We start from the raw sequence: 8,653 nt of genomic DNA, 5'->3' as shown, positions 1-8,653 counted from the left end.
CTGAGCCTCTGGAGTCCACTGTAGTACCCGGCGTCCTCCCTTTAAGAGGGAAGTGAGTGGAGCCGATAGGAGGCTATAGTTTTTTATAAAGCGTCGGTAGAAGTTAGCGAAGCCTAAGAAACGCTGAAGCTCCTTCACCGTCCTGGGTTCCGCCCACTTGGCCACTGCGTCCACCTTACCGGCTTCCATACGAACTCCCTCCGCAGTGATCACGTATCCGAGAAAGGAGATGGAGGGCTGATGGAATTCACATTTTTCTAATTTCAGATAGAGTTGGTACTCACGGAGGCGTTGGAGAACCTGGCGGACGTGGTCTTGATGTTCCTTTAGGTTACGTGAGTAAATGAGGATATCGTCAATGTAGATGATTACGAATCGATGGAGGTAGTCGCGGAAGATTTCGTTCATGAAATTCTGAAATACGGAAGGACTGTTAGCCAGGCCATAGGGCATCACCTGATATTCATAGTGACCGGTCGGGGTGATGAAGGCGGTTTTCCACTCATCTCCTTCTCGGATACGGATCAGGTTGTACGCACTGCGGAGGTCGAGTTTGGTGAAGATGCGGGCTTCCCGTAATTCCTCCAATGCAGCTGGCACTAGAGGAAGTGGATAGGCGAATTTCACCGTGGCGTCATTGAGCACCCGGTAGTCAATGCAGGGTCTGAGCCCACCATCCTTCTTGGGGACGAAGAAGAAACTGGATGCTGCTGGGGACGTGGAAGGTCTGATGAACCCCTGTTGGAGAGCCTCCTGGATGTAATTCTCCATGGCCTCCTGCTCAGGACGTGAGAGGGGGTAGATCTTCCCGTGGGGTAGTTTGGCGCCTGGCAGCAGGTCGATACTACAATCCCAGGGCCGGTGCGGTGGTAGTTGTGTGGCCCGTTCCTTGCTGAAGACATCGGTGAAAGACTGATAGACGGGGGGAATGGCGGTGGCGGATTGAGTGGCAGGGCTCTCTATGGTGGTGGCGTGCAGAGGAATAGGACGGTATGGAGACTCTGCATCCGACGAGGAAGGATGGTAGCCGTGGTTCTCACACGTTTTGCCCCACTCCAGGACCTCTCCTGTGCTCCAATCTATGCGGGGTTGGTGCTTAATGAGCCATGGTCTGCCCAGGATGACATCCACGTTGGCTCGCGGGAGTACTAGGAGGGTCAGATGTTCACGGTGGTTGTGTTGGGAGACGAGGGTCACTTTTCTGGTCCGGCGAGATATCTTACCATCGCCCAATGGTGAGTTTTGGATTGTGGTAATTTGGTATGTGACCTCATTTTGAACGGTGGGAATTCGATGTTTAGCAATGAAGTGTGATGAAACAAAATTGCCAGCCGCTCCGGAATCCACGAGCACATAGATGGGGAGAGTACGAGAGTTTACTATTAGTTCAGCGGTAATATGGGGTAAGAGAGACATGGCTGGAGTAATAGATACGGTACTCACCATTGGACGAGGCGGGCGGACTGGACAGGCACTGATGAAGTGTGAGGCTTCTCCACAATATAGGCACAGACGATTATTAATTCGTCGTTTCCTCTCCGCAGGATCCAGGCGATAGGAGTCGGTAATCATAGGCTCTTCCGCATCTCGTTGGGGTGACGGTGTTCGGAGTGGAGGGAAGCTGGGTACAGACTTTGTAGAAGGACACGCTGAGAGATGTTGAGAAATGCCTACTGCCTTCTTAATAAAGGTTTCCAGCGGTACATTGTCATCGTAAATGACCATATGCTTGCGGATCTGGGGTTTAAGCCCCTTACGGTAGGCTGCTAGGAGAGCGACTTGGTTCCAACCACTGGTGGCCGCTAGGGAGCGGAAGCGCAGGGTGTATTCATGAATATTGGACGTACCTTGATTCAGAGTGATCAGTTCATCGTGCACGGAAAGGGGAGTGAGCGCAGCTCCAAACACGTCCTTGAAGTGGGCAACGAAAGCATTATAGGAGATTAAAGCGTCGCTCCGTGAATTCCAGAGTGCGTCTGCCCATTGAAGTGCCTGCCCAGTGAGGAGGGAAATCATAAAAGATATTTTAGAAATTTCGTTAGGAAACTGGTGTGCGTTGGCTTCGATATAGAGGGAACTTTGCAGGAGGAAACCATTGCAACCACCCGGGTCTCCGGAATAACTCATGGGGCGAGAGAGGGGCGTGTTGGAAATCGTCGTTGGAGCAGCAGGTAGAGATTGACGAAGGACGTTTACCATATCCGAAAATGGGTCGGGGGTGTCTTCGGTGATAGCGGCGCTCGCCTCCATGAGTGACGCGGTGAGTTAATACTTTTGGGCTGGTATCCTGTCACGACCACACACACAGGGAGAAGGTGAGTATCTTTCAAGGTATTTATTAACAAACGTGCACAGTTCAACACACGTGCAAACGGGTGAATAAAGGTCTGTGGTCAAATCTTCAAACACAACACAACAGGTGAGTTCAAGTTCATAAGTAGTATAGCGTTAGCAACAGTCACTTCCCTTATACACGATCAACGTGTTTCACAGGAGATCATCGGGGAAATCCACGAGGAGCATTTGAGGTGTTTCACAGGAGAACATTAGAGCAATCCACGGGGAGCACAGGAGAACATTGGAATATCCACGAGGAGCACAGGAGAGACAACAGGAGGGGGAGAAGATCCACAGAGAAACATCCATGCAACTTCGATACCAGCCGGTGAGTGAGTGACAGAGGTAAGTATATGAAGGGTGTGGTGATTGCTGGTGCAGGTGACGGTGATTAGAATTCTGGTGATGGTTCACGGGTGTGCTGTGGTGGTGATTGGCTGGTTGGTGGAGGATCGTGGTGATTGGGGCTGAGGGAACGTGCAGAGGGTGTGACAAGGATAAAAACGACAGATTATTTCCACAAAATTTTATTATGTATGGAAAGCACATACTCTATTTTCTCTTGCTCTTTTTCCCTTACAGATGCACACTCATACAGTTTGCACATAATGTTGTTAGCACTGCTCTGACAATTTTATTTGTAACATAAACACATTTAACAACTTAAAACAACATGACATTTCTTACAAGTGAGGTAACAGCAGCTGAAGAAAGGACTTAATCCTACTCCCAATAGCATTTTAAGGACAAAAGCCAGACGAATATCTTGAAATACATTATCTGATCGATATCTTGAGGTGTGGTAACATAGTATAGGAGGAATAATTGACTTCGGTCTTGACTCCCGTCATCAATTATTCCTACATGATAGTTTGATTATAAAGCATATTTGAGCTTATAGATCAGGCATGGGCAAACCTGACATATTGACATTACTGTACAGAATGACTTTGGTATTATCCTAAACATGTAAGCATTCATTTCATGTAAAAGGCTCTCAGTAAAATACGTAAATGTCACATCATTTAGATTTCCCAGTCATTCACATAAAAATCAGTCTACAGGCTAATAGACAACCAAGGAAGTCAGGAAAAGTCTCAGTTTTTTTAGGATTCGTCACAAGCCATTCACACATTGGCAATAAAAAAGTTATTAATACATGGAAATTCTTACATATAGCCTCTATAACAAGCATTTTAATACATTCTGTAACACATTCTACAGTTGAAATTAAGCAACAAAAGTCCAGTGCTTCCACTACCACATTAAGCCATTTATGCGATAACAAACCTGTCACAGGCATTTAATAACTGATCTGACTATTATACAGATACCTTTCACTCTGCTACAGTCTACAGAAACTTTTAATGACATTTAATTAAAACAAGTAGCATAACCGTAGGAAGCATGTTTATTTTTGCTTATGTGATTCATTCAACAATTTGCAAATGATTAAAAACACTTAGATTATCAACTTGTAATCGTGTTAAAAATAACATCACACACACATACACACACAAATCTAAAGAGCCTTGTTTGTCTCTCAACATGCCCACAAAACAGAGAGCACATGAAAAAGATTCACCCATTCAGGAAGGAAAGGCACTGTCAGTACTGTTCATTGTGACCCAAGGTATTGACTGTTTTTCCCCAGCTTGGCACCTTGTAGTGACATTAACAGTAACAAAGGGAGAGGTATGTTTGCAGCAGTTTCATTCATCTAAGATATTTAAGTAGGTCTGAGGACCTTAAATTCTGCTTAGCTCTTTATTAGGAAAAACAAAAACAAAAATTGGATGTAAAAGTTACATAGTCAGGGTCTTGAAGTAGGCTCTGTAACAGAGGCAAAGTGAGCGTGAATTTTCAAAACAGTGAGAACTGCAGTAAAAATCAGAAATGCAGTAATCTTTGACAGTCCAAACAGGCACAGCAAGTTGAAAGCTCCTGCTCGTTATCAGCTAAATAAATTGACAACTGAACCTGGTCCTGTAACATATAGTGCTTCTCAAATCTGTGCTGGAGACCTCTGCTCTTAATAGCATAACCATTTGTTAGAAATCACTGAGTGGACAATATAACTGAACCATTTTGTTTGGATGCAGCAATGAGATGAACTGAGTGCTGTAGATGCTCTCAGCTTGTATATTACTAACAAAAACAGATAACCTTGTCTGAAAATGGTCTACATTTATAGAACAGGTTTGCAAAGAACTTATCTATAATTCTTGACAGTAATAAAAATAAATAAATTCTGGTGTACATATCAAACCAATAAAATGCTGATTTTGCATATTTTCAAATGACTAATATAATCATAAATATGAGGGAGGCTGACTCTTAGTTAAAGAATCTATGTGCACATTAGTTAAGACAGCTCTTTTAGGCTTCTACGATGTTATTCTGGCTTTTAATGTTACACAAATCATTAAACAATGCAAGAGGGTTTTTCATCAGTGATGTTCAATAGAAACGCCTCATTGCCCTTCGTAAAAGATCTGCAACAACATACCTTTCTCTTTATCCCTGTGTTTACTTCAACTGCAAGACTGGCAAACATTAATTCAAGCAAATCACTCCCCTCCAGAGAGGACCGGCATGATATTTCTCTCTGCTGTAGAATCTAATTAAATTTGCAGCTGTCTTTTAATCAAAATGAGGCTAATTTGCATATGGGCAGGGAAACAGCCCCACCTTCCTTTGTAAAAAAGGACTTGGCATCATGCCAGGAGACAGTCAGAGAATAGGGTCTCGGTGTGAGGATACCGCGTGTACATATGTGTCCATGTGAGTATTAATTTGAAGAGGGTGGGGGAGTAGAGGTAAAAGGTGACAAGCAGATGAGGTAGAATGGAAATCAAAATTACGCAAGCGGACAAATTGATTCTAGCAATTTAGAAAGACTAACAAACAATGTGGGCATTTGCAAAATTGGCTCAAGGGTATTGCAAACAGAGCAATGCGGGGAGCAGTCTCACCAGAGAACTCAAAATCACTGAATTGCATCAGGTTAATTACTAAAATTAGCAAGTATAACGAAACATGCACATTAAATATTTCAAAGTGGTTAATATACAGCAATTCATTATCAGCAATTACCTTGGTTTTCTTGGTCTGAACAGATGTGTTAGCGTTGCGACGATTAGCTGATTTTTAGAAGGATGACAGGCTTTTGTTTTGGAGCTTGTTGACTTTCATAGAAGAGGATCAGAGGGAAAGGAGAGAGGACGACGACTTCCTATGAGGAGACTAAGGACTTGAGTTAGATGGCTGTCTGCCACCAGTGTGTGTACACTCACACATGCATGCACACAAAACTGATTACCAAGCTATCTAGCTACATAGCTATCTTAACTGAGACTTCTTCTATTGCCAAATAAAGCACATTTTAAAGCAAATTTTACATTTTAGAATAAGACACAGGATGATTCCAAAAACTCATCTCTGTAAGCATAATTTGTATATGTTGTTCTGCTTTAAAGAAAAATATTAAACTGGGGTTTTGATACAGTGGTTGAGATGCAATATGCAAGATCATTGAGAGCAAGACAACATTTATTCACTGCTAATCTGTAAGCCCTTACACACATACACTAATATGTCCTTTACAAATCTAAAAGGCCATAGTTTCTATTAACTAGCTTAACTTGAACTGGCTGAACATTATATAGCTGTAGAATAGCAGACTAGCAATGCATTTAAATATATGCTTAAAACAAACCTATTTACTTCCTTGATATGAAAAAAAGGATGAAACCACAAAATAACCATACATTTTGTGTTGTTTGTAAAGTGTAGTTTTACATACATACATATACATACACATATATATATATATATATATATATATATATATATATATATATATATATATATATATATATATATATATAAACTTTAAACGTTTCACTTCCTGTCTACTGAGATACCTTCATCTGATCAGTGTATCATTTACTGCCTATTTCCCACTTCACTGATTTTCCACTACCCTGTTGTCATGACACAGAGAATACATGGAGAGTAGGATCTAAATGCAGATTTCACAACGATAACCAACCAAACTTGCTGTCACTCCCTCAACATTTGGGGTTATTCCTGGTATGTTGGAGGTATTTGTTTATTTTAACTAATGCTTTTACACTTTTAAATTTCCTTTTAGTTGAATAGTTGAAAGGTGAGTAATCACTACTTTGTACCCAGTTAATTATCTTTTTCCATTAAGGGAGCAAACATTTCTCTGATAGTTTACAGTTTAAAAGCAACACAACTGGTAAATCAAATATTTGCTTAGTTATCTCAAATGTTGTAGAACATAGGACATTATGCTGCCTCAGAAGCTTGTGTAAAATCAATTTCAGGAGATAACTTCATGCGCAAACACTGCCTGAAAAGTCATAATAAGTCATAGGACAGAGCGGCAACAAGTCAGTTGCTTAAGCTTCTGGACACAGCCGGAACCTTCACTCTCCTGACAAGCCCCTAGAAGAACCAGAATTCTTTAAGCAACCTAATGTTAACCTCAGTCCCATCCAGTGGTCCGTGGATGATCATATAGTGGAGGACGCAGCCACCGAGCCTGCTCTGCTGGGTTGCCTAGCTGATATGACTTTCACCTCTACCTCTCAATGGCTTACACTGTGGTCAGTTTTTTTTTCCTCTGTGGGCACTGGCCACCCAGGGACCAATAGAACCCTCTCAAATCTTTAGGACTTCTGGTGACCACGAATAGACAAAGATGTCACAAGTCTGTCCAGGGATGTCAGGAATACACCAAGAACCCTTTTGAAGAACATTTTAAAAATCTAAAGAATATTTTTCAACCTTTTCTGCATTTGAAAGGTTCCATGGCTGTTCAAAGTTCTTCATAGAACCATTGATGCCAATAAAGAATCCTTATTTTTCAGAGTGTATGACCCCACTGCTAGAAGCCTTGCCCAAGTTACATTGGCTCCTTCACCAAGAGTTTCCAAAATTTACCTTCTCCATTCCTTGTCTTCAACAATATCATTCGGAACTTCCACGTTTCCAGCAGTCTTCTGTCTCCCAGTCTCCAGCAGTCTCCCCCCTGCTTACACTCAAAATAAAGGTTCCAAAAGGGTGTTTTTGCAGTGATGCCATAAAAGAACCATGTTTGGTCCTTGGGGACCCCTGCTCTGCACATTTAGCATATCTCCCTTATTTAACACACCTGATTGAGATTATCAGCTCGTTAGTTCAGTTTATGGATCTCTCTCCTAATGAGCGGATGATCTTAATCTTATTTAAGGTGCGTTAAATAAGAGAGACATGCAAAATGTGCAGAGCAGGGGTCCCCCAGGACCAGGATTGAGATCCTGCTTAAAATAACCATTTTGAAGAACATTTTAAAAATCTAAAGAACCTTTTTCGACTATTAAGAACCTTTTCTGCATTTGAAAGGTTCCATGGATGTTCAAGGTTCCTCATGGAACTATCGATGCCAATAAAGAACATTTATTTTTAAGAGTGTACGTCTATTTACTCACCTGTAATCCACACTGCTACTGGCCTGCACCCATTAACCGTGTTGTCTGCCAGTCTTTTCTACCTGCTATACTAAAATGCTCTTCATCTAGACATCAGTATCAGCTGTTATTTACTCACCTGATATACTTTACCTGATATGTTGTCTTCATTCAACTCTGCTGTAAATAAAAGCTGCTTTGAGTTCAAACATACCATCTTGTCTGAGTTCTCTGTAACAGGTATCCAAATGAAAGGAAATACGTAGAAAATACGTCTCTATTCATGTGAATACAGTTGTACATTTAGATTTCTAACTATATTCATGATTTATAGAGACGATACAATATAAAAATCAAATATGGCAGTCTCAAGAGTATTGCCAGCCACTATTGAAATAACCTTTTAATGACTTATTTTCCACTTTCTTGTAACTTACTGAATATACACACATGCCCAAGGATACAGATTACTTCATTTACAATCAATTTCTCTCTCTCTCTGCTGGAGGCTCCTGGTGAAATGACATTTTGATTATTTCCATAACTGGATAAATATATAAAGTGCTAAATAAATGTTTCCTGTTTTCATTAGGCTTCTGTACAGAATATGGCCTGTTTCATCGCTTTGTTTTAAATATTATATTTTCACTATGCTATTCTTATATTGAGTTAATTTCCTCATGATCATTACCTTAGAGACCTTATAAGGAACATATTACCCTCTGATTCATAAACTTACATCAACATGTGATGATATGCAAAACAAATCACAAGCCCAGCAGTCTCTCAATTTAGCCATAATTTAGCTTTATGTAATACATTCTCTCCTACAACAT

Source organism: Garra rufa, chromosome 12 (genome assembly GCF_049309525.1).
Source record: "Garra rufa chromosome 12, GarRuf1.0, whole genome shotgun sequence".
Taxonomy (NCBI): Eukaryota; Metazoa; Chordata; class Actinopteri; order Cypriniformes; family Cyprinidae; genus Garra; species Garra rufa.
This window is presented reverse-complemented; position numbering follows the sequence as displayed.